Raw genomic sequence first — 27797 nt, forward strand, 5'->3', positions numbered from 1 at the left:
GTCAATTTGTGCCAACCCTCCTAATGGCCTGAATGAAACCCACTGATTTTTCTGCATGTCTATCTCTCTCATAGACCTGCAGGATTGATCCAATTTGTGTCAGCATTGTCAGTAGTGCAAATGTAGCATTAAAGATGTTTGTTAGTTTTGCATGATTATAATTAGTCTGATAGCCTCTTTAACGGAATCAGTATGAAATGCCGGCGCATTTCGAATACCAACGCCGGGATCTGGTGAAAAAGCAAAAAGCCGACAGAGGTAAGTAAGGGGTGTTCACCCCTCTCGCCACCCCCCTAAATCTCCCTACCCGCAGCCTAACCCTAACCTACCCCTTTGGTGCCTAACCCTTACCACCCCCTGGAGGTGCCTAAACCTAACCCCTCCACCCCCCACACAGTCTATCCTTAACCCTCCAAGGGGGGTGCCTAAAACTAAACCCCCCCCCTCAGCGTCTTACCTCTCCAGCGTATGGTGTGTCTTCGTTCAGCATCCCAGCTTTTTGGGATTCCGGTGCCAGGATGGTGCACCCGTTCTGGAAGTCGGTGTCTACATTCAGAGTATGGTCAGGATTCCAGCGTCTGTATTTTGACTGCTGGGATGCGGACAGCCGGGATCCTGACTGCTTCCCTCTTTATCATGTGCCACTTACTGGTAACTCTCGCTCTTGTGTATTTTGACACTATGCTCTTAATGTTAGACCATAGGGCATGGGCCCCCAAAGTCTTAATCCAGCTCTGTTTATAAGACTGACCATGTGGTGACATGTAGAGGAAGAGCTTCATAATAAAGTCATGAGGAAATAAAATTATATACCTGCAATATGCCATCAGTTGGGTGCTGTTTTACTGCAGTCTATGAAAGGTTTGCAATTGAAGTTAATTGGGAGTTTAAAGGCCCCCATACGCTTTCAGATATTACCTGCAGTAGGTAAGAGCTGGCCCTGTCGCATACAATCTAATGTTAGCACATTTGGGGTAATTCAGAGTTGTTAACAGTTGGGCAAAACCATGTGCACTGCAGGTGTGGCAGATATAACACGTGCAGAGAAAGTTAGATTTGGGTGGGTTATTTTGTTTCTGTGCAGGGTAAATACTGGCTGCTTTATTTTTACACTGCAATTTAGATTTCAGTTTGAACACACACCACCCAAATCTAACTCTCTCTGTACATGTTCTATCTGCCCCCCCCCCCCCCCCCCCCCCTGCAGTGCACATGGTTTTGCCCAATTGCTAACAAATGTGCTGCTACGATCCGGTCTGAATTAGGCTCATTGTGAGTGAAGGTGCCCAGGACTCACAATATTGTGAGTCCAGGAGCTGCCCGCGGCTTGCAGGGAGTTAAAGTGTTATCGCATGCGTCAGAGGGCATGCAATACCTTGTCGTTATGTATGGGGGCCTTAAAAAAGGCTTTATTGTCAAATGTATTGCTTAGATCGCTTTGTTTCTTTATTTAGCAGAGCTTGCCTGTTTTTGAGCTACAGTATATGATCTGATTCAAACCAATCTCTGGACAAACAACTACCTGCACTAACGCCCGCATAGTCATGTTTGGGATTTAATTGGTGTTATTCATAAAGCCATACACAATAACCCTGCAATCTAAGAACGATGGATAAATGTATATTTCATATAGAAACTTTAGTTACATTCATAATTGTAGCGTTTACCTAGAACCTATAAACATTATTATAGTGTCTGCATCACAGGGACATGGCTGAGGTGTGTCCGTAACTGGTAATTGGTGGCTGATTCACATCTTATTTTCCGATCCCAGACTATTAATAACCTTTTATTACTCAAAACAGCCAGCTAGTTCAGACTACTAATAATCTTTTATTACTCAAAACAGCCAGCTAGTTATATATATATATATATATATATATATATATATATATATATATATATATATATATATATATATATATATATATACATACATACATACATACATACATACATACATACATACATACACACACACACACACACACACACACACACACACACACACACACACACACACACACACACACAGGTTGAGTATCCCTTATCCAAAATGCTTGGGACCAGAGGTATTTTGGATATCGGATTTTTCCGTATTTTGGAATAATTGCATACCATAATGAGATATCATGGTGATGGGACCTAAGTCTAAGCACAGAATGCATTTATGTTTCATATACACCCTATACACACAGCCTGAAGGTCATTTTAGCCAATATTTTTTATAACCTTGTACATTAAACAAAGTGTGTGTACATTTACACAATTCATTTATGTTTCATATACAGCTTATACACACAGCCTGAAGGTCATTTAATACAATATATTTAATAACTTTGTGTATTAAACAAAGTTTGTGTACATTGAGTCATCAAAAAACAAAGGTTTCACTATCTCACTCTCACTCAAAAAAGTCCGTATTTCGGAATATTCCGTATTTAAGAATATTTGGATATGGGATACTCAACGTGTGTGTGTATATATATATATATATATATATATATATATATATATATATATATATATATATATATCTCCATATATAGTTATGGCACTCACAGTCCCAAAGCCATCCACCTGGGTGCCCTCCTCAAAAAACTATAGACCAATGGAGAGTTCCTTCAAATGTAACAGCATGTCCCCTAGCTGCAATAAAGGAATCAGGCGGCACTCCAAGGATTTGATTCAAGCAAAAAAACTGTATTCAATGAAGGTGCAAAATATTTAAAACAAGCATAGTGCAAGCCACCAACGTTTCAACGCCCGACCGGCGTTTTTGTCAAGGTGCTATGCTGTAAAGTGCAACGTGAAAAGCATAAACAAACATGTCTAAAACAACTTTCCTGTGCTATATAAATACCTGAATGTAAGTGAAATCATCCCCGTCCGCTCGTGCCAGCCGGGGTCCCGGGGCCGGAAGCCGCGGCTCCCCTGAACTCCGGTCATGTGGGAGGCTGCTATGACGTAGCCTGCTACCACTTCCGCTGTTGCCTGGTAACCGCGACCAAGCCGTAGCCATGGGAACCGGTCCTAGCAGACGAGAACAAAGCGGGATATGATGATCACAATACAAACAAGTAGAATCAAATTAAAATAGTGAACTAAAGTGCTAGTGCTAGTTAGATGTGCAAAAACAGTGTTATATAAGAAACCAATTACGGTTACACATAGAATCCACACATGATAATAAAAAATAAAAGTTAAAACTGAGATTACTGCTGGGGCTACAACAAAGGGCTACATATTCCTATGGGATATGGTTACGCTAAATACTACTCTATACATATCCATATAGGGGGCAGAGACAATGCCAGTCATAGAGAAAATGGGCCATATAGCTTAAGAATATAACTATAACACAAAGAAATACTATAATATATAGTTATTCTTACTCTCACTCAAAGTGCAATATTACAAAGATGACCACAAATGAAAAACTTCAATATCATAGAAAGACATTCCACATTATCTGTTCATTAAGGCCATTGGGGGCAAGGGAATCCAGCATGTGGATCCATTTTGTCTCTTTCTGCGATAGGGTCCTAGCACGATTACCGCCCCGCAGCGGTTTCGGCACATGGTCCAGTATCATATACTTCAACTGTGCCAAAGTGTGATTGGCCGACTTAAAGTGCCGTGCCACGGGCTGGTCATTACCCTTACCCTCCAACGCCGCTCTAATGGCTGACCTATGCAACGCCATGCGTTCGCGGAATGTTCTTATTGTTTGACCCACATATATCTGTCCGCATGGGCAAACAATTGCATATATGACGAACTGGGATGTACAGGAGAGATGGTGTCTGATATCATATTCCTTATTGGTTTTAGGGTGTCTAAATTTGCTTCCTGTCATCATATAGTTGCAGGTCTCACATTTCGGGCATTTGAAGCTCCCCTTCCTACTGAGCCCCTGGGCTTTCTTTGTCACATCCAGTTTCACCACTCTGTCCTTCAGGTTACGACCCCTTTTATAACTAGGCATGATTGTTCTTCCCTTGAAACATGGTGCTGCTGGGTCTGAGGACACCAAGGGCCACAGAGCTCTCGTCGCCCTAGGGAGTACTGAGCTAGCTGTCGTGAACTCAGTAATGAGGGGAATCCTCTTTTCACCATTCTTTTTTGGAGTCGGGCTGAGTAAGTCCTCCCTAGACATACCCAACACCTCCTTTTTAAGAGAAAGTAGCGGACCCCTGTGGTAGCCTCTTGCTTGGAATTTATCCACTACTAAATCCAACGCCGGTTCCACCTTGTATCTGTCACTTGTTATCCTTGCCGCCCTCATCAATTGTGACTTGGGTAGGCCATTCTTAAGGGCCGGCGGGTAAAAGCTACTGTGAAGGAGAAGAGTGTTACGGTCTGTTGGTTTATTAAAGACCTCCGTGACTACTTGTCCACCTCTAATAGAAATGCAGACATCCAAAAAATTAATTGTTTGACGGCTACAGGTTAAAGACAGTTTGACCGGTGAACCACCTTTGTTATTACCCTCCACCAATTCCTCCAAGGCTCCTTTCTCACCTAACCATAATAGTAGTAGATCGTCTATGTAGCGTTTATATAGCAGGGTATTACTGCTAATGGACCTAGGTATCAAGAACAGATCTTTTTCCACGTTAAACATATACACATTCGCGTACATTGGCGCTACATTCGACCCAATTGCACAGCCGGTCAACTGGAGATAGTAACCCCCATTATGGAGAAAATAATTATGTGTAAGGGTAAAGTACAGTAGCTGTAGGAAAAACTGTATATCCAAGGTTTCAAAGTTGTTCTGAATCAAGAATCTCTTTGCCTCCATCCCCCTGGAATGTGGGATGATGGTATAGAGGCTTTTTACATCTAGTGTAGCCACCCACGTGACCGGAGTTCAGGGGAGCTGCGGCTTCTGGCCCCGGGACGCCGGCTGGCGCGAGCGGACGGGGATGATTTCATTTACATTCAGGTATTTATATAGCACAGGAAAGTTGTTTTAGACATGTTTGTTTATGCTTTTCACGTTGCACTTTACAGCATAGCACCTTGACAAAAACGCTGGTCGGGCGTCGAAACAGTTTTTTTGCTTGAATCAAATCCTTGGAGTGCCGCCTAGTTCCTTTATTGCAGCTAGGGGACATGCTGTTACATTTTAAGGAACTCTCCATTGGTGTATGTATATATATATATATATATATATATATATATATATATATATATATATATATAATCATACATACATACATACATACATACATACGTGTGTGTGTGTATTCTAATACATTTCAAGATGATCATTTAGTTAATCAATTGATTCCCTATTTCCAGCTGCTCTAATTTGCATTGGCATAAACTGTCCCTTTTTGAAAAAGATACACAGTATATAACTGTAGATAGATTGTATCATGTGATTTGCAGTTTTTCGTCATGATAGTAATTATCTTATACCCCTTTCACACCGCCAATGTCGGATCCCACCTGGGAATTGGAAACGGGTCCTTCCCGGATGGAATCTGGCATTGGACCCTATCTGCAGGCTTCCCGACCCGGCAATATGCCGAGCCGGTTGTCATAGTGGCAGAGGGCGGAGCCAGCGCTGGGAGATGAGCTCATCTCCGCACCGCCTCTTCCCTATGTAGTGAATGTTCGCGCTGCCACTGGCCCGGTATTCAACCCGGGAATTACACTGCTTTATTCCCGTGTTGAATTACCGGGTCCCCTGACCTGGTAATTCGACCATGGTCCTTTCACACCACACACCGACCCGCGTCGACCCGGCAATATGCCGGGTCGATACCGGGTTATTTGTGCGGTGTGAAAGGGGTATTAGAAATGGTAGAATCATGACCCCTTTCTAGTTCCCCTTGTCATACTCTCTCATGTTATTATTAACTCCTTTATTGCTCAGAAATGTTGTTTTTTTACTATTGTGCTGACCACTTTGTGGTCTTATTACGTTCCAGAATCAATATCCTTATTTTATTTTATTGTTTCCATTTAATGCAGTATTATGGATTCCAATCCTGGACCCGTTTTGAAAAATCCTTGTACAGGTGCATTCCGGATATGGGATTTTTCCGGCTAACAGAATACTTGTTATCCGGAGGTCCACGGCCGATCCAGAGCGTGTCGGTGGGGGGGTCCACAGTGGGTCTGGCGCATCGGCTGGGTGTGTGCGGCGTGTCCGCCACAGGTCCTGGCTGCAGTGATGGTGAGGGAATGGCTGCAACGCCACTACCCCACCTGTCTGTGATTGGCCTTGGACTCCAGTGACGTCATGACGCCGTTCGCATCATGACGTCACTACAGGGCCGAAATATTCCGGTTTTAGGAATATCTTGGTTATTCGGATACCCGACCTGTATTTTGGCTTGCAGGTATAAACGAGCCGGCCCCAGCGATGAACGACCGCAGGGCCGCGTATAGTTCATTATTGGTGCCTACACACTGAAAGATATGAACAATTTCTCATTCATTACTGAACGAGATTGTTCATATCGGCCGCACGCATTGGCCAGTGTGTAGGGCCTTTTACTCCACTGTAGATTAATATTAAAAAGTTTATTCTTCCAACTTAGTGCATAGTAATAGTCCAACATTTTGATCCCTTCTGGGATTTTAATCCTGAGTGTATCTGTGAACTGTGTTTGTATGAATGCACGGATGGACTTTGCCCTACTGTGCTTCTACAGGAGCACACCTGCAGTTGGATCAAGTAACTAAGTGCAAGCTCATTTCTCTTTTTGTTTGTATATAATATACAGTATATATAATAAAGAAGAATAAAAAATACATATATATTTTATCTTGTTCACAACAAAGGAGTGAGAATGGTAAACTTGGTAATCCTTGCATGACAAACTGATTAAAATAGCAATAAAATATTAACAGATTAAACACATACTAGAGGTCGGAAGGTAGCATGCTTTTGTATAATACTTCCTATTTCAGGTGCCAGTTTTAGTGATCATATTTCCTCATGTAAAGGACAAGGGCTGCAATGTGCATTTGTACTAGTTATTTGAATATCGTAATGACAGAAACATCAGCACACAAAGTAGTACTACTTTAGTAACACAGTGGAAGCGGAACAGAGCCCGGATACCATGGCAACTTGACTCACACGTCACTTCCTGTCAGTGTACTTAAGGTGGGTACACACTGGCCGATATATCGCCCGTTCTCTTGAACGGACGATATATCGCGGGTCCGTCGGCCAGTGTGTACGGCAGATAAGTCTGTGAACTCCGTCGTTCAGATGTATCGCGCCGGCCCTGCAGCACAGCCGACGGCCAATATATCTACCGATATATTGGCGCGTCGCTGTGTGTGTATGGGCGGTCGGCCGACCACCCGTACACATGCTACGGCGGCCGGCGGTGATTGACAGCTGAACTGGGCGGGCGTCTGTACACGCCCGCACAGTTCATGACGTCAGTCCCCAACGGATCAGGAAGTGTGTATGCTCAACACACTGCCCGATCCGTCCATAGACATATCTGCCAATCAATTGATCGGCAGATATATCTACCAGTGTGTACCCACCTTTAGTCCTATCAAGTCATATGACACAGAGCGATGTGCTGACCAGTATTGGATGACGATGGTCAGAGACGGTCTCAGCAACAGATGTATCAAAGCTTTGAGAAAGATATAGTGGAGACCGATAAGTACCAACCAATCAGCTCCTAACTGTCATTTTTCAAACACAGCCTTTAACACGGCAGTCAGGGGCTGATTGGCTGGTACACACAGATTGTCATGTTAAGTATCCCAAAAATATACTGTATACAGTATGTATTAGACAGATAAATAAATATATGTTATGTTATTTTTTTCAGCCCTCAATGAAACACACAAAAAAGTGTTAAAGTAGTAATAGTAGCACAACAAGGCTGACCATTTTCAAAATGAGATAAAGTACCGCAAATGAGGATGACTCTGAGTTTATTCAAGCCAGATGGGTGAGATCTGAGCATTATAAATGGCTTATTAATGAACTACTTATCATCGTATTGCAGATGATAATACAATTACTACAAAGGGGGTACAACATTTGAGAGAGTGGACCCAGCTCTATTAAAACAAGGGCACTCTTGCATCTGTAGATGCCAAGATGGAGGCGATGGTACACTGTTTCTGAATATGACCTACTTCATTGTATACAATTTTGAGTTTTAGCATGAGTTGGAGGCGGTGGTGACGTGGCCAACCTACTGAGTGCATATTTTATGTTAAGCATATTACCACATCCCCTTTGCACACACTTCATGGTCTTTACATAGATTACCTCCTCTTTAATCTAGATCACTCTACTCCCGTTTTATATACAGTCATCTAATCTAAGTAATAGCCCTTTACCTCACTCCCATACACAACCCTGAAATGCCATTAAAATCTATGTTGTAGTGTGTTTACTCTAATTATTCCGAAGAATGCAGCTGAGCAAGTACTGATGGCTAAATGGATATACAGTAGTTACTGTAAGCATATCACCTGAGTTTCTGTAGACGGTCCCCAGCTCTTAAGAAAACATGTTCCCTATTACTGTAAGTGTCATTAATTTTCTCTGACGTCCTAAGTGGATGCTGGGGACTCCGTCAGGACCATGGGGATTAGCGGCTCCGCAGGAGACAGGGCACAAAACTAAAGCTTTAGGATCAGGTGGTGTGTACTGGCTCCTCCCCCTATGACCCTCCTCCAAGCCTCAGTTAGGTTTTTGTGCCCGTCCGAGCAGGGTGCACTCTAGGTGGCTCTCTTAAGGAGCTGCTTAGAAAAAGTTTTTAGGTTTATTATTTTCAGTGAGTCCTGCTGGCAACAGGCTCACTGCATCGAGGGACTTAGGGGAGAGAAGTTCAACTCACCTGCGTGCAGGATGGATTGGCTTCTTAGGCTACTGGACACCATTAGCTCCAGAGGGAGTCGGAACACAGGTCTCACCCTGGGGTTCGTCCCGGAGCCGCGCCGCCGACCCCCCTTGCAGATGCTGAAGATTGAAGGTCCAGAAACCGGCGGCAGAAGGCTCTTCAGTCTTCTTGAAGGTAGCGCACAGCACTGCAGCTGTGCGCCATTGTTTGTCACACACTTCTCACCAACGGTCACGGAGGGTGCAGGGCGCTGCTGGGGGCGCCCTGGGCAGCAATGTAAATACCTTTTATGGCTAAAAAATACATCACATATAGCCCTTGAGGCTATATGGATGTATTTAACCCCTGCCAGATATTACAAACTACGGGAGAAAAGCCCGCCGGAATAGGGGGCGGGGCTTATTCTCCTCAGCACACAGCGCCATTTTCCTGCTCAGCTCCGCTGTGAGGAAGGCTCCCAGGACTCTCCCCTGCACTGCACTACAGAAACAGGGTAAAACAGAGAGGGGGGGCACTTTTTATGGCGATATTTTATATATTTAAGCTGCTATAAGGATACAACACTTATATAAGGTTGTTCCCATATATATTATAGCGCTTGGGTGTGTGCTGGCAAACTCTCCCTCTGTCTCCCCAAAGGGCTAGTGGGGTCCTGTCTTCGATAAGAGCATTCCCTGTGTGTCTGCTGTGTGTCGGTACGTGTGTGTCGACATGTAGGAGGACGATGTTGGTGTGGAGGCAGAGCAATTGCCGGTAATGGTGATGTCACCCCCCAGGGAGTCGACACCGGAATGGATGGCTTTGTTTATGGAATTACGTGATAATGTCAGCACATTACAAAAATCAGTTGACTACATGAGACGGCCGGAAAACCAGTTGGTACCTGCCCAGGCGTCTCAGACACCGTCAGGGGCTGTAAAACGCCCTTTACCTCAGTCGGTCGACACAGACCCAGACACGGACACTGAATCTAGTGTCGACGGTGAAGAAACAAACGTATTTTCAAGTAGAGCCACACGTTATATGATCACGGCAATGAAGGAGGCTTTGCATATCTCTGATACTGCAAGTACCACAAAAAGGGGTATTATGTGGGGGGTGAAAAAACTACCTGTAGTTTTTCCTGAATCAGAGGAATTGAATGATGTATGTGATGAAGCGTGGGTTAACCCAGATAGAAAAGTGCTAATTTCAAAAAAGTTATTGGCATTATACCCTTTCCCGCCAGAGGTTAGGGCGCGCTGGGAAACACCCCCTAGGGTGGATAAGGCGCTCACACGCTTATCAAAACTAGTGGCGTTACCGTCTCCTGATACGGCCGCCCTCAAGGATCCAGCTGATAGGAGGCTGAAAACTACCCTAAAGAGTATATACACACATACTGGTGTTATACTGCGACCAGCCATCGCCTCTGCATGGATGTGCAGTGCTGGGGTGGTCTGGTCGGATTCCCTGACTGAAAATATTGATACCCTGGATAGGGACAGTATTTTATTGACTATAGAGCAATTAAAGGATGCTTTTCTTTATATGCGAGATGCTCAGAGGGATATTTGCACTCTGGCATCGAGAGTAAGTGCGATGTCCATATCTGCCAGAAGAAGTTTATGGACGCGACAGTGGTCAGGTGATGCGGATTCCAAACGACATATGGAAGTATTGCCGTATAAAGGGGAAGAATTATTTGGCGTAGGTCTATCGGATCTGGTGGCCACGGCAACTGCCGGAAAATCCACCTTTTTACCTCAGACCCCCTCCCAACAGAAAAAGACACCGTCTTTTCAGCCGCAGTCCTTTCGGTCCTATAAGAACAAGAGGGCAAAAGGACAGTCATATCTGCCCCGGGGCAGAGGAAGGGGTAAGAGAGGGCAGCAAGCAGCCCCTGCCCAGGAACAGAAGCCCTCCCATGGTTCTGCAAAGCCCTCAGCATGACGCTGGGGCTGTACAAGCGGACTCAGGAGCGGTGGGGGGTCGACTCAGGAATTTCAGCGCACAGTGGGCTTGCTCACAGGTGGAACCTTGGATCCTGCAGGTAGTATCTCAGGGTTACAGGTTGGAATTCGAGAAGTCTCCCCCTCGCCGGTTCCTAAAGTCTGCTTTGCCAACGTCTCCCTCAGACAGGGCGACGGTATTGGAAGCCATTCACAAGCTGTTTTCTCAGCAGGTGATAGTCAAGGTACCCCTCCTACAACAGGGAAAGGGGTATTACTCCACGCTATTTGTGGTACCGAAGCCGGACGGCTCGGTAAGACCTATTCTAAATCTGAAATCTTTGAACCTGTACATACAAAAATTCAAGTTCAAGATGGAATCACTCAGAGCAGTGATAGCGAATCTGGAAGAAGGGGACTTTATGGTGTCCCTGGACATAAAGGATGCTTACCTGCATGTCCCAATTTGCCCTTCACATCAAGGGTACCTCAGGTTCGTGGTGCAAAACTGTCATTATCAGTTTCAGACGCTGCCGTTTGGATTGTCCACGGCACCTCGGGTCTTTACCAAGGTAATGGCCGAAAGGATGATTCTTCTGCGAAGAAGAGGCGTATTAATTATCCCTTACTTGGACGATCTCCTGATAAGGGCAAGGTCCAGAGAACAGCTGGAGGACGGAGTAGCACTAACCCAAGTAGTGCTGCAACAACACGGGTGGATTCTGAATTTTCCAAAATCTCAGTTGACCCCGACAACACGTCTGCTGTTCCCGGGAATGATTCTGGACACGGTTCAGAAAAAGGTGTTTCTTCCGGAGGAGAAAGCCAAGGAGTTATCCGAACTTGTCAGGAACCTCCTAAAACCAGGAAAAGTGTCTGTGCATCAATGCACAAGAGTCCTGGGAAAGATGGTGGCTTCTTACGAAGCAATTCCATTCGGCAGATTCCACGCACGAACTTTTCAGTGGGATCTGCTGGACAAATGGTCCGGATCGCATCTGCAGATGCATCAGCGGATAACCTTATCGCCACGGACAAGGGTGTCTCTTCTGTGGTGGTTGCAGAGTGCTCATCTGTTAGAGGGCCGCAGATTCGGCATACAGGACTGGGTCCTGGTGACCACGGATGCCAGTCTGAGAGGCTGGGGAGCGGTCACACAGGGAAGAAACTTCCAGGGAGTATGGTCAAGCCTGGAGATGTCTCTTCATATAAATATACTGGAGCTAAGAGCAATTTACAATGCTCTAAGCCTGGCAAAACCCCTGCTTCAGGGTCAGCCGGTGTTGATCCAGTCGGACAACATCACGGCAGTCGCCCACGTAAACAGACAGGGCGGCACAAGAAGCAGGAGAGCAATGGCAGAAGCTGCAAGGATCCTTCGCTGGGCGGAAGATCATGTGATAGCACTGTCAGCAGTGTTCATTCCGGGAGTAGACAACTGGGAAGCAGACTTCCTCAGCAGACACGATCTACACCCGGGAGAGTGGGGACTTCATCCAGAAGTCTTCCACATGATTGTGAACCGTTGGGAAAAACCAAAGGTGGATATGATGGCGTCTCGCCTCAACAAAAAACTGGACAGGTATTGCGCCAGGTCAAGAGACCCTCAGGCAATAGCTGTGGACGCTCTGGTAACACCGTGGGTGTACCAGTCAGTGTATGTGTTTCCTCCTCTGCCTCTCATACCCAAAGTACTGAGAATTATACGGCAAAGGGGAGTAAGAACGATACTCGTGGCTCCGGATTGGCCAAGAAGAACTTGGTACCCGGAACTTTAGGAGATGCTCACGGAAAATCCGTGGCCTCTACCTCTAAGACGGGACCTGATTCAGCAGGGACCGTGTCTATTCCAAGACTTACCGCGGCTGCGTTTGACGGCATGGCGGTTGAACGCCGAATTCTAAAGGAAAAAGGCATTCCAGAAGAGGTCATTCCTACACTGGTTAAAGCCAGGAAGGAGGTTACTGCACAACATTATCACCGCATTTGGAGAAAATATGTTGCGTGGTGTGAGGCCAGGAAGGCCCCCACGGAGGAATTTCAACTGGGTCGATTCCTACATTTCCTGCAAACAGGATTGTCTATGGGCCTCAAATTGGGGTCCATTAAGGTTAAAATTTCGGCCCTGTCGATTTTCTTCCAGAAAGAATTGGCTTCAGTTCCTGAAGTCCAGACTTTTGTAAAAGGAGTACTACATATACAGCCCCCGGTTGTGCCCCCAGTGGCTCCGTGGGACCTGAATGTAGTTTTGGATTTTCTCAAATCCCATTGGTTTGAGCCACTCAAATCGGTGGATTTGAAATATCTTACATGGAAAGTAACCATGCTACTGGCCCTGGCTTCAGCCAGGAGAGTATCAGAATTGGCGGCTTTATCGTATAAGAGCCCATATCTGATTTTCCATTCGGACAGGGCAGAACTGCGGACGCGTCCTCAGTTTCTGCCTAAGGTGGTGTCAGCGTTTCACCTGAACCAGCCTATTGTGGTGCCTGCGGCTACTAGCGATTTGGAAGATTCCAAGTTGCTGGACGTTGTCAGGGCATTGAAAATATACATTTCAAGGACGGCTGGAGTCAGAAAATCTGACTCGCTGTTTATACTGTATGCACCCAACAAGCTGGGTGCTCCTGCTTCTAAGCAGACGATTGCTCGTTGGATTTGTAGCACAATTCAACTTGCACATTCTGTGGCAGGCCTGCCACAGCCTAAATCTGTCAAGGCCCATTCCACAAGGAAGGTGGGCTCATCCTGGGCGGCTGCCCGAGGGGTCTCGGCATTACAACTCTGCCGAGCAGCTACGTGGTCGGGGGAGAACACGTTTGTAAAATTCTACAAATTTGATACCCTGGCTAAAGAGGACCTGGAGTTCTCTCATTCGGTGCTGCAGAGTCATCCGCACTCTCCCGCCCGTTTGGGAGCTTTGGTATAATCCCCATGGTCCTGACGGAGTCCCCAGCATCCACTTAGGACGTCAGAGAAAATAAGATTTTACTTACCGATAAATCTATTTCTCGTAGTCCGTAGTGGATGCTGGGCGCCCATCCCAAGTGCGGATTGTCTGCAATACTTGTACATAGTTATTGTTACAAAAAAATCGGGTTGTTATTTGTTGTGAGCCGTCTGTTCAGAGGCTCCTACGTTTGTCATACTGTTAACTGGGTTTAGATCACAAGTTATACGGTGTGATTGGTGTGGCTGGTATGAGTCTTACCCGGGATTCAATATCCTTCCTTATTGTGTACGCTCGTCCGGGCACAGTATCCTAACTGAGGCTTGGAGGAGGGTCATAGGGGGAGGAGCCAGTACACACCACCTGATCCTAAAGCTTTAGTTTTGTGCCCTGTCTCCTGCGGAGCCGCTAATCCCCATGGTCCTGACGGAGTCCCCAGCATCCACTACGGACTACGAGAAATAGATTTATCGGTAAGTAAAATCTTATTTTTTTTTTTTCTCTATGATTTTTTTTCATACTATATATAATAGTAATAGTTGGCACTTGCAGAACTATATACTGGTGTGTGTATGTGTGTATAAGTAGGAAATCTACAGTAGTAACTGTTTATTCCTCACATTGCTCTCCATTTTCCCCTTTGTATATACATACACACATACACAGATTTGGGATGAGAACCATGTCTATAATACAGTTACATGCTTCACAATGTTTACAATTTTAAATTCCGGAAAACAATTTCTGCTTATTTATGAACCCAGGACACATGATGGTAAGCCAGTGATAGGCAAGCTGATGCACTTCGGGGCTACATTTGCAGGTCTCTTTAATCTTCACATTTCTGTACTTGTAATAATAAAGAGAAACTTCTATGTAATAATCTATAAACAGGTGTTACAAACTCTTGCACATGGGCCCTCATTCCGAGTTGTTCGCTCGCTAGCTGCTTTTAGCAGCATTGCACACGCTAGGCCGCCGCCCTCTGGGAGTGTATCTTAGCTTAGCAGAATAGCGAACGAAAGATTAGCAGAACTGCTAATAAATAATTCTTTGCAGTTTCTGAGTAGCTCCAGACCTACTCACAGATTGCGATCAGCTCAGTCCGTTTAGTTCCTGGTTTGACGTCACAAACACGCCCTGCGTTCGGCCAGCCGCTCCCCCGTTTCGCCAGACACTCCCGCGTTTTCCCTGACGCCTGCGTTTTTTAGCACACTCCCGGAAAACGCTCAGTTACCTCCCAGAAACGCCCCTTTCCTGTCAATCATTTACCGATCAGTAGTGCGACTGAAAAGCGTTGTACGAACACCAGCAAAACTGCTAAGTTTTTGTTAAATAACTTAGCGTATGCGCGCTGCGTGCCTTGCGCATGTGCAATTAGCAACAAATCGCAGCATAGCAAAAATCGGCAACGAGCGAACAACTCGGAATGACCCTTATGGATCTGACATAGCAGTGAAGGAGCTGTGGAGGCCACACATGGAGGCTCAGTGGGATTACATAGTTACATAGTTGTTGAGGTTGAAAAAAGACAAATGTCCATCGAGTTCAACCTGTACTATAATTTTTATATTAATTAAATGCTGTATCCCTGGATATTTTTTTTCCGCTAGGAATTTATCTAATCCATTTTTAAACTTATTGATTGAGTCCACCATCACTACCTTCTCTGGCAAAAAAATTCCAAATCCTTACTGCTCTTACTGTGAAGAACCCTTTTCTCTGTTGTGTATGGAATTTTTTTTTCTTCTAACCTCAGGGAGTGTCCTCGTGTCCTATGTAGTGTTTTTTGATAAACAAATCGTTTGTATTGTCCCTTAATGTATTTATAAATATTAATAATGTCCCCTCTCAGTTGCTTCTTTTCCACTGTAACATATCTAACCTTTTTAAGTCTTTCCTCATAATCCAGTGCCTCTAACCCCATAACCAGTTTAGTGGCTCGCCTCTGAAACCTTTCGAGTTCCAAGATATCTTTTTTATAGTGAGGTGCACAGAACTGTACACAATATTCCAGGTGTGGCCGCACCAGTGATTTATACAGTGGCAGGATTACACTCTCGTCCCTTGTCTCCATTCCATGTTTTATGCATGCTAACACCTTACAGTATTTGCTTTTGTTGCTGCATTTTAACATTGTGTACTGCTACTAAGTTTATTATCGATGAGCACTCCCAAATCTTTTTCAACTACCGTTATCCCTACATTTTCCCCATTTAGTTTATAGGCTGCCTGACTGTTCTTAGTCCCAAAGTGCATAACTTTACATTTGTCTACATTGAACCTCATTCTCCATTTATCCGCCCATACCTCAAGTCTAGATAAGTCATTCTGTAGAGACTCCACATCCTTGTCTGAATTAATTACTCTACATAGCTTAGTATCATCTACTAAAAAATTGACTCTGTGCTTTCTAGTCCCTCTCCTAAGTCATTAATGAATATGTTAAACAGCAATGGCCAGAGTACTGAACCCTGCGGTATTCCACTGAGCACTGAGGCCCATTCAGAGAACATCCCATTAATCTTCACTCGCTGTTCCCTATTGAACAGCCAATTACTCACCCAAGTACAAATAGTGTACTGGTTTCCAGAAAACAAAAAAGTGCATTACTAAATACATATAGGGTTACAGATGCCACATTTAAATGTTAACGTTAATTGCTTTTCTCTTACGTCCTAGAGGATGCTGGGGACTCCAAAAGGACCATGGGGTATAGACGGGATCCGCAGGAGCTTGGGCACACTGAAAAAACTTTAACTGGGTGTAAACTGGCTCCTCCCTCTATGCCCCTCCTCCAGACCTCAGTTAGACTTTGTGCCCAGGACTGACTGGACACCCACTAGGGGAGCTCTCCTGAGTTTCTCTAGAAAAGACTTTTGTTAGGTTTTTTATTTTCAGGGAGACCTGCTGGCTACAGGTTCCCTGCAGCGAGGGACTGAGGGGAGAGAAGTCAGACCTACTTCTACTTAGTTTAAGGGCTCTGCTTCTTAGGCTACTGGACACCATTAGCTCCAGAGGGTTCGATCACTTGGTGGTGCGCCTAGCTGCTTGTTCCCGGAGCCGCGCCATCACCCACTCACAGAAGCCAGAAGACAGAAGCCGGGTGAGTATGCAGAAGACTTCAGGACGGCAGAAGACTTCAGTAACGAGGTACAGCACAGCGGTAGCGCTGCGCTCCGCTCCATGTTCCCACACACTATCACCAACGGCACTCACAGAGTGCAGGGCACTGGGGGAGGGGGGGGGGGGGGGGGGGGGGCGGGCGCCCTAGGCAGCAGTTACTGAGGTCTGGGAGCCGGCAGAATCCTTTTCGGTGCCTCGGCACCGTTTTTCAGACCCCGCCTGCATTTTCATGTTTTCAAATTTGGCGGGCTGAAGCGCGCCGGGAAGGGGCGGAGCTTAGCCGTGCGGCTCACAGGCGCCATTTCTCCTCCACACGCGGCTGCAGGAGACGCTGGACCGGGACCTCCACAGCTCCACTAAAAGTAACGGGGAGCTAATCGGGGGGGGGGTGGGCACAGTTTGGTGGTGCATATTTTCTCTGACGTCCTAGTGGATGCTGGGAACTCCGTAAGGACCATGGGGAATAAACGGGCTCCGCAGGAGACTGGGCACTCTAAAGAAAAGATTAGGTACTATCTGATGTGCACTGGCTCCTCCCTCTATGCCCCTCCTCCAGACCTCAGTTAGAATCTGTGCCCGGCCAGAGCTGGGTGCTCCTAGTGGGCTCTCCTGAGCTTGCTAGAAAAGAAAGTATTTGTTAGGTTTTTTATTTTCAGTGAGATCTGCTGGCAACAGACTCACTGCTACGTGGGACTGAGGGGAGAGAAGCAAACCTACCTGCTTGCAGCTAGCTTGTGCTTCTTAGGCTACTGGACACCATTAGCTCCAGAGGGTTCGAACACAGGGCCTGACCTCGATCGTCCGTTCCCGGAGCCGCGCCGCCGTCCCCCTTGCAGAGCCAGAAGACAGAAGAAGAACGATGAAATCGGCGGCAGAAGACTCCTGTCTTCATTAAGGTAGCGCACAGCACTGCAGCTGTGCGCCATTGCTCCCACAGCACACCACACACTCCGGTCACTGTAGGGTGCAGGGCGCTGGGGGGGGGGGCGCCCTGGGCAGCAATTATATTACCTTTTGGCATAAAATACACATAATACAGTCAGTTAACTGTATATGTGTAAAAACCCCCGCCATTAAGTTACAGAAAACGCTGGACAGAAGCCCGCCGCTGAGGGGGCGAGGCCTTCTTCCTCAGCACACCAGCGCCATTTTCCCTTCACAGCTCCGCTGGAAGCACGCTCCCCAGGCTCTCCCCTGCAGTATCCAGGTACAAGACGGGTTAAAAAGAGAGGGGGGGCACATAAATTTAGGCGCAAATCGATTCAAACAAGCAGCTATTGGGAAAATCACTTCTTAGCAGTGTAAATCCCTGTGTTATATAGCGCTGTGGTGTGTGCTGGCATACTCTCTCTCCCCAAAGGACTTTGTGGGGTCCTGTCCTCAGTCTGAGCATTCCCTGTGTGTGTGCGGTGTGTCGGTACGGCTGTGTCGACATGTTTGATGAGGAGAGTTACGTGGAGGCGGAGCAGGGGCAGTAACATGTGGTGTCGCCCCAGACGGGGCCGACACCTGATTGGATGGATATGTGGAAGGTCTTAACCGACAGTGTCAACTCGCAGCAGCCTTGGGACAGCCGGGGTCTCAGCCCGCGCCTGCCCAGGCGACTCAGAAGCAGTCAGGGGCTCATAAACGCCTGCTAGCTCTGATGGAAGACACAGATGTCGACACGGAGTCTGACTCCAGTGTAGATGAGGATGAGACAAATGTACAGTCTACAAAAGCCATCCGATGCATGATTACTGCAATGAAAGATGTATTGCACATTTCTGATATTAACCCGGTTACCACCAAAAGGGGTATTATGTTTGGGGAGAAAAAGCAGCCAGTGACTTTTCCCCCATCTGATGAATTAAATGATTTGTGTGAAGAAGCGTGGAGTTCCCCTGATAAGAAAGTAGTGATTTCTAAGAGGTTACTGATGAAACATCCCCTAGGGTGGACAAGGCGCTAACACGCTTATCTAAAAGGGTGGCACTGCCGTCTCAGGATACGGCCGCCCTAAAGGATCCTGCGGATAGAAAGCAGGAAGCTATCCTGAAGTCAGTGTATACACACTCTGGTACTCTACTGAGACCTGCTATTGCTTCAGCCTGGATGTGTAGTGCTGCAGCAGCATGGACTGATACCCTGTCATACAACATTGATTCCCTCGACAGGGATACTATTTTGCTAACCATCGAACATATAAAAGACGTCGTCTTATATATGCGGGATGCACAGAGGGACATTTGCCTGCTGGCATCTAGAATTAATGCAATGTCCATTTCTGCCAGGAGAGTATTATGGACTCTGCAGTGGACAGGTGATGCTGATTCTAAAAAAACACATGGAGGTTTTGCCTTATAAGGGTGAGGAATTATTTGGGGACGGTCTCTCGGACCTCGTATCCACAGCAACTGCTGGGAAGTCGACTTTTTTACCTCAGGTTCCCTCACAGCCTAAGAAAGCACCGTATTATCAAATGCAGTCCTTTCGGCCTCAGAAAGGCAAGCGGGTCAGAGGAGCATCCTTTCTGGCCAGAGGCAAGGGTAGAGGAAAGAAGCTGCACCAGGCAGCCAGTTCCCAGGAACAAAAATCCTCCCCTGCTTCCACTAAGTCCACCGCATGACGTTGGGGCTCCAACCAGTGGGTTCGCTCACAAGTGGATCTCTGGGCTGTACAAATTGTATCTCATGGATACAAGCTGGAGTTCGAGGCAACTCCCCCTCGCCGTTACCTCAAATCAGCCTTGCCAGCTGCTCCCAGGGAAAGGGAGGTAGTACTGGCGGCAATTCACAAGCTGTACCTCCAGCAGGTGATAATCAAGGTCCCCCTCCTTCAACAGGGCAGGGGTTACTATTCCACAATGTTTGTGGTACCGAAACCGGACGGTTCGGTGAGACCCATCCTGAATTTAAAATCCTTGAACACTTATATAAAGAAGTTCAAGTTCAAAATGGAATCGCTCAGGGCGGTTATTGCAAGCCTGGAAGAGGGGGATTTTATGGTGTCGCTGGACATCAAGGATGCTTACTTGCATGTCCCCATTTACCCACCTCACCAGGAATACCTCAGGTTTGTGGTACAAGACTGTCATTACCAATTCCAGACGTTGCCGTTTGGTCTCTCCACGGCACCAAGAATATTTACCAAGGTAATGGCCGAAATGATGATACTCCTTCGAAAGAAGGGAGTTATAATTATCCCGTACTTGGACGATTTCCTCATAAAGGCGAGGTCCAGAGAGCAGTTGTTGGTCAGCGTAGCACTCTCTCAGGAAGTGTTGCAACAGCACGGCTGGATTCTGAATATCCCAAAGTCGCAGCTGATTCCTGCGACGCGTCTGCTTTTCCTGGGCATGATTCTGGACACAGAACAGAAGAAGGTGTTTCTCCCGGTGGAGAAGGCCCAGGAATTGTCATCTCTGGTCAGGGACCTCCTGAAACCAAAACATGTGTCGGTGCATCACTGCACGCGAGTCCTGGGAAAGATGGTGGCTTCTTACGTAGCAATTCCCTTCGGCAGGTTCCATGCAAGGATCTTTCAGTGGGATCTGTTGGACAAATGGTCCGGATCGCATCTTCAGATGCATCAGTTGATCACCCTGTCCCCAAGGGCCAGGGTGTCTCTGCTGTGGTGGCTGCAGAGTGCTCATCTTCTCGAGGGACGCAGGTTCGGCATACAGGACTGGGTCCTGGTGACCACGGATGCAAGCCTCCGAGGATGGGGGGCAGTCACTCAGGGAAGAAACTTCCAAGGACAGTGGTCAAGTCTGGAGACTTCTCTACACATAAATATATTGGAACTAAGGGCCATCTACAACGCCCTGAGTCAAGCAGAGCCCCTGCTTCAAAACCAATCAGTACTGATTCAGTCAGACAACATCACGGCGGTCGCCCATGTAAACCGCCAGGGCGGCACAAGAAGCGGGATGGCAATGGCAGAAGCCACAGGATTCTTCGATGGGCGGAGAATCACGTGCTAGCACTGTCAGCAGTGTTCATTCCGGGAGTGGACAACTGGGAAGCAGACTTCCTCAGCAGGCACGACCTCCACCCGGGAGAGTGGGGACTTCATCCAGAAGTCTTCACACAGATTGTAAATCCTTGGGAACTGCCACAGGTGGACATGATGGCGTCCCGCCTCAACAAAAAGCTAAAAAAATATTGCGCCAGGTCACGGGACCCTCAGGCGATAGCTGTGGACACACTAGTGACACCGTGGGTGTACCAGCCGGTTTATGTGTTCCCTCCTCTTCCTCTCATACCCAAGGTACTGAGGATAGTAAGAAAGAGAGGAGTAAGAACTATACTCATCGTTCCGGATTGGCCAATAAGAACTTGGTACCCAGAACTACAAGAAATGATCTCAGAGGACCCATGGCCTCTGCCTCTCAGACAGGACCTGTTACAGCAGGGGCCCTGTCTGTTCCAAGACTTACCGCGGCTGCGTTTGACGGCATGGCGGTTGAACGCCGGATCCTAACGGAGAAAGGCATTCCGGATGAAGTGATTCCTACGCTGATAAAAGCTAGGAAGGATGTGACAGCAAAGCATTATCACTGCATATGGCGGAAATATGTTGCTTGGTGTGAGGCCAGGAAGGCCCCAACAGAGGAATTCCAGCTGGGTCGATTTCTGCACTTCCTACAGTCAGGGGTGACTATGGTCCTAAAATTGGGGTCCATAAAGGTCCAGATTTCGGCCCTATCTATTTTCTTTCAAAAAGAACTGGCTTCACTGCCTGAAGTTCAGACGTTTGTTAAGGGAGTGCTGCATATTCAGCCCCCTTTTGTGCCTCCAGTGGCACCTTGGGATCTTAACGTTGTGTTGGATTTCCTGAAATCACACTGGTTTGAGCCACTTAAGACCGTGGAGCTAAAGTATCTCACATGGAAGGTGGTCATGCTGTTGGCCTTAGCTTCAGCTAGGCGTGTGTCAGAATTGGCGGCTTTGTCATGTAAAAGCCCATATCTGATCTTTCATATGGACAGGGCAGAGTTGAGGACTCGTCCCCAATTTCTCCCTAAGGTGGTATCAGCGTTTCATTTGAACCAGCCTATTGTGGTGCCTGCGGCTTCTCGGGACTTGGAGGACTCCAGGTTACTTGATGTAGTCAGGGCTTTGAAAATCTATGTAGCCAGGACGGCTGGAGTCAGGAAAACTGACTCGCTGTTTATCCTGCATGCACCCAACAAACTGGGTGCTCCGGCTTCAAAGCAAACTATTGCGCGCTGGATCTGTAACACGATTCAGCAAGCTCATTCTGCGGCAGGGTTACCGCATCCTAAATCAGTAAAAGCCCATTCCACAAGGAAGGTGGGCTCTTCTTGGGCGGCTGCCCGAGGGGTCTCGGCTTTACAGCTTTGCCGAGCTGCTACTTGGTCGGGTTCAAACACATTTGCTAAGTTCTACAAGTTTGATACCCTGGCTGAGGAGGACCTTGCCTTTGCTCATTCGGTGCTGCAGAGTCATCCGCACTCTCCCGCCCGTTTGGGAGCTTTGGTATAATCCCCATGGTCCTTACGGAGTTCCCAGCATCCACTAGGACGTCAGAGAAAATAAGAATTTACTCACCGGTAATTCTATTTCTCGTAGTCCGTAGTGGATGCTGGGCGCCCGTCCCAAGTGCGGACTCTCTGCAATACATGTATATAGTTATTGCTTAACTAAAGGGTTATTGTTATGAGCCATCTGTTACTGAGGCTCAGTTGTTGTTCATACTGTTAACTGGGTATGGTTATCACAAGTTGTACAGTGTGATTGGTGTGGCTGGTATGAGTCTTACCCTGGATTCCAAATCCTTTCTTTGTTGTGTCAGCTCTTCCGGGCACAGTTTCCTTAACTGAGGTCTGGAGGAGGGGCATAGAGGGAGGAGCCAGTGCACACCAGATAGTACCTAATCTTTCTTTTAGAGTGCCCAGTCTCCTGCGGAGCCCGTCTATTCCCCATGGTCCTTACGGAGTTCCCAGCATCCACTACGGACTACGAGAAATAGAATTACCGGTGAGTAAATTCTTATTATTGTCCTTTGAGCAGCGCTTGTCACATATATTCGTTGACGGGATATATGGGCGCTGGGGTGTGAGCTGGCATACTCCCTCTGTGTTTCTCTATCTGGGCTTCATTGTGGGCCTGTCCCCTAGCTGAGGCATTCTGTCGGTGTGTCGATACTCCGTGTCGGCTTCTCTGAGGCTGAATGTTATTCACCGGAGGAGGTTATTGAGGGAGCAGATGCGGGTCTAGAATTGTCCCTGTCGGCGCAGCCGACACCTGATTTACTCACATTGTTAAGTACAATTAATACAAATGTGGCTTCTTTGTCAAAGAGGTTAGATAAATCTGAGTCACAGACACAGGTATGGAAAAAATCCATGGAGGATGCTTTGTCTCAGGTGCAGACCCCATCGGTGTCCCAAAAGCGGCCATTTACTCAAGTGGTAGATATGGATACAGACACGGATTCTGATTACGAGGTCGATTTCACTGGGGCTGCTTTACATCCACGTTTAGTTAAGAGTATTCAATGCATGATTGTGGCTATAAAAGATGTTTTACGCATTTCTGATGAACCTGCGGTGCAGGAAACAAGGATTTGCTTGTTCAAGGGGAAAAAACCTGAGGTGAAGTTTCCCCCCTCTCATGAAATGAATACTCTTTGTGAAAAGGCTTGGGAGTCGCCGGACAAGAGGTGGCAGATTCCCAAGAGGATTTACATGGCGTATCCTTTCCCCTCTGATGATAGGGAAAAATGGGAGGCGTCTCCAAATGTTGACAAAGCTCTATCTCGTTTGTCTAAGAAGGTGGCGCTTCCGTCTCCTGACACGGCAGCTCTTAGGGATCCGGCGGATCGCAAGCTGGAGACGTCTCTGAAGTCCATTTTCACTAATACGGGTACATTGCTCAGACCTGCTGTGGCGTCGGTATGGGGGAGTAGTGCTATTGCTAAATGGGCTGAGAATTTAGCTACTGATATGGATACCCTTGATAAAGATAATGTTATTTTGACTCTTGGTTATATCAAGGATGCTGCAGATTTCCTGAAGGATGCGGCGAGGGATGTTGGTCTCTTGGGATCAAGAGCCAATGCCATGGCGATATCGGCCAGGAGGGCGTTGTGGATCCATCAATGGAATGCTGATGCCGACTCCAAGAGAGCTATGGAAGCTTTACCCTTCAAAGGTAATGTCTTGTTTGGGGACGGCTTGGCTGACCTGGTCTCTACCGCGACTGCGGGTAAGTCCTCTTTTCTTCCCTATGTTCCCACACAACAGAAAAAGGCACCACATCAGCAGATGCAGTCCTTTCGTCCAAATAAATACAGGCGTGGAAAAGGTTCGTCCTTCCTCGCTTGAAAGGGTAGAGGAAGGGGAAGGAAGTCGCCTGCCGTGTCAGGCGCCCAGGACCAAAAGTCCTCCCCTGCCTCTACCAAGTCCACCGCATGACGCTGGGGCTTCCCTGGGGGAGTCTGGACCGGTGGGGGGCCGTCTGCGGATCTTCAGTCAGTTCTGGATTCAATCAGGCTTGGGTCCTAGAGATTGTGTCTCAGGGATACAAGCTGGAGTTTCAGGAGGTGCCCCCTCACCGGTTTTTCATTTCGGCCTTACCAGTGTCTCTTCCGGACAGGGAGGTGGTGCTGGCAGCGATACAAAAGTTGTGTCAACAGAGGGTCATTGTTCCCGTTCCCCCGTCCCAACGGGGGGAGGGGTTCTACTCGAGCCTCTTTGTTGTACCGAAACCGGACGGTTCGGTCAGACCGATTCTGAACCTAAAATCCCTCAATCCATACTTGAAAGTTTTTAAGTTCAAGATGGAATCTCTTCGAGCTGTGATTTCCAGCCTAGAAGGGGGGATTTTATGGCGTCAGTCGACATAAAGGATGCCTACTTACACGTCCCAATATATTCTTCGCATCAGGCCTTCCTCAGGTTTGCGATACAGGATTCTCATTACCAATTTCAGACGTTGCCGTTTGGGTTTTCCACGGCCCCGAGGATTTTCACCAAGGTCATGGCAGAAATGATGGTTCTCCTTCGCAAGCAAGAGGTTACAATTATCCCGTACTTGGACGATTTCCTGATAAAGGCGAGGTCCAAGGAACGGTTGCTGAGAAGTGTGAATTTGTCGCTGTCGGTTTTGTGACAGCACGGTTGGGTGCTAAATTTGCCAAAATCTCAGTTGATTCCGACCACTCAGCTGCCTTTTCTGGCCATGATTCTGGACACAGAGTTACGGAGAGTATTTCTTCCAGAAGAAAAAGCTCTGGAACTGCAGACGATGGTCAGGGAACTTCTGAGGCCGACAAGTGTGTCGATCCATCGCTGTACTCGGGTTCTGGGGAAAATGGTTGCGGCGTACGAAGCCATTCCATTTGGCAGGTTTCATGCCCGGGTGTTTCAGTGGGACCTGCTGAGCAAATGGTCCGGGTCTCACCTGCACATGCACCGGAGGATAAGTCTATCTCCCAGAGCCAGAATTTCTCTCCTGTGGTGGCTACAAAGTTCTCACCTCCTAGGAGGGCGCCGGTTCGGTATCCAGGACTGGGTACTTCTGACAACAGATGCAAGTCTCCGAGGCTGGGGCGCAGTCACCCAAGGAAGAAATTTCCATGGGAAATGGTCGCTCCAGGAGGCTTGCTCCACATAAATGTTCTTGAGTTAAGAGCCATTTACAACGGCCTGCTTACAAGCAAGAAGCCTTCTTCAGGGTCGACCTGTCCTGGTACAGTCGGACAACATCACAGCGGTGGCGCATATAAACCGTCAAGGCGGAACAAGGAGCAGGGCGGCTATGGCGGAGGCCACAAGAATCCTTCGCTCGGCGGAACAACACGTGACTGCCCTGTCAGCAGTCTTCCTTCCGGGAGTGGACAACTGGGAAGCAGATTTCCTCAGCAGACACGATCTCCATCCGGGAGAGTGGGCTCTTCACCAAGAGGTATTTGCAGACGTGACGAAGTGTTGGGGAATTCCGCTGATCGACATGATGGCGTCTCGCCTCAACAAGAAGCTTCCGAGGTATTGTTCCAGGTCAAGGGACCCCCAAGCCAGTGCAGTGGACGCCCTGGTGTCTCCGTGGGTGTTCCAGTGGGTGTATGTGTTCCCTCCACTTCCTCTCATTCCAAAGGTACTGGGGATCATTCGACGAGCAAGGGTTCAGGCGATTCTTGTCGTTCCAGATTGGCCAAGCAGGGCCTGGTATCCGGATCTTCAGGAATTGCTGGTGGAAGATCCTTGGCCGCTTCCTCTAAGAGAGGACCTGTTATTGCAGGGACCATGCGTGTTTCCAGACTTACCGCGGCTGCGTTTGACGGCATGGAAGTTGAGCGCCAGATCTTAGCTCGTAAGGGTATTCCCGGGGAGGTCATTCCCACTCTCATTAAGGCTAGGAAGGAGGTTACGACGAGACATTATCACCGTATTTGGAGAAAGTGTTTCGTGGTGTGAGACTAAAACGGCTCCTGTGGAAGAATTTCACTTGGGTCGCTTTCTCCACTTTTTGTAGGCAGGCGTCGATGCAGGCCTGAAATTAGGCTCCATCAAAGTGCAGATTTCGGCTTTATCTATTTTCTTTCAAAAGGAATTGGCTGTCCTCCCAGAGGTTCAGACTTTTGTGAAAGGAGTGATGCATATCCATCCTCCGTTTGTGCACCCTGTAGCACCATGGGATCTTGAGGAGGTCTTGCAGTTTCTTATGTCTTCCTGGTTTGAACCTTTGCGTAAGGTTGAGTTAAAGTTTCTCACTTGGAAGGTAGTCATGCTTTTGGCTCTGGCGTCTGCCTAGGTGAGTGTCAGAGTTGGCGGCCTTATCTCATAAGAGCCCGTACTTGATTTTCCATTCGGATAGGGCGGAAGTGAGGACTCGTCAACAATTCCTGCCGAAGGTGGTTTCTTCGTTTCACATTAACCAACCTATTGTGGTACCCGTGGCTACAGAGGATGTGGCAGTTCCAAAGTCTCTGGATGCCGTGAGAGCGTTAAAAATCTACGTCGCTAGAACAGCTGTTGCCAGGAAGACAGAGGCGCTGTTTGTCCTGTATGCTTCCAACAAGATTGGTCATCCTGCTTCTAAACAGACTATTGCACGCTGGATTTGTAGTACGATTCAGCAAGCTCATTCTTCGGCTGGGCTACCGGTGCCGAAGTCAGTAAAGGCCCATTCTACCAGAAAAGTGGGCTCCTCCTTGGGCGGCTGCCCGAGGGGTTTCGGCACTTCAACTTTGCCGAGCAGCTACGTGGTCGGGTTCAAACACCTTTGCTAAGTTTTACAAGTTTAATATCCTGGCTGAGGAGGACCTCATGTTTGCTCAATCGGTGCTGCAGAGTCGTCCGCACTCTCCCGCCCGTGTTGGAGCTTTGGTATAGACCCCATGGTCCTTTTGGAGTCCCCAGCATCCTCTAGGACGTAACGGAAAATAGGATTTTAGTACCTACCGGTAAATCCTTTTCTCCTAGTCCGTAGAGCAGGCATTCCCAACCACGGTCCTCAAGGCACACTAACAGTGCAGGTTTTAGTGATATCCAGGCTTCAGCACAGGTTACTTAATTAGTAGCTCAGTTATTTTGATTTAACCATCTGTGCTGCAGCCTGGATATCACTAAACCCTGCACTGTTGGTGTGCCTTGAGGACCGGGGTTGGGAATGCCTGCCATAGAGGATGCTGGGCGCCCATCCCAGTGCGGACTGTTACTTGCAGTGTATTCTTGCTGGTTAAATTAGTTTTATACACTGGTTGTGTATTTATTGTTTTCAGCTTGTTGCTGTTATTTCATACTGTTATCTGGTTTACTGTTACTACGGTTGTACGGTATGTTTGTGGTGTGGGCTGGTATATATTGTAGCCCTTAGTTAAACAAAAATCCTTTCTTCGAAATGTCCGTCTCTCCTGGGCACAGTTCCTATAACTGAAGTCTGGAGGAGGGGCATAGAGGGAGGAGCCAGTTCACACTCAGTTAGTCTTTTC

This window comes from Pseudophryne corroboree, chromosome 1 (genome assembly GCF_028390025.1).
Source record: "Pseudophryne corroboree isolate aPseCor3 chromosome 1, aPseCor3.hap2, whole genome shotgun sequence".
Taxonomy (NCBI): domain Eukaryota; kingdom Metazoa; phylum Chordata; class Amphibia; order Anura; family Myobatrachidae; genus Pseudophryne; species Pseudophryne corroboree.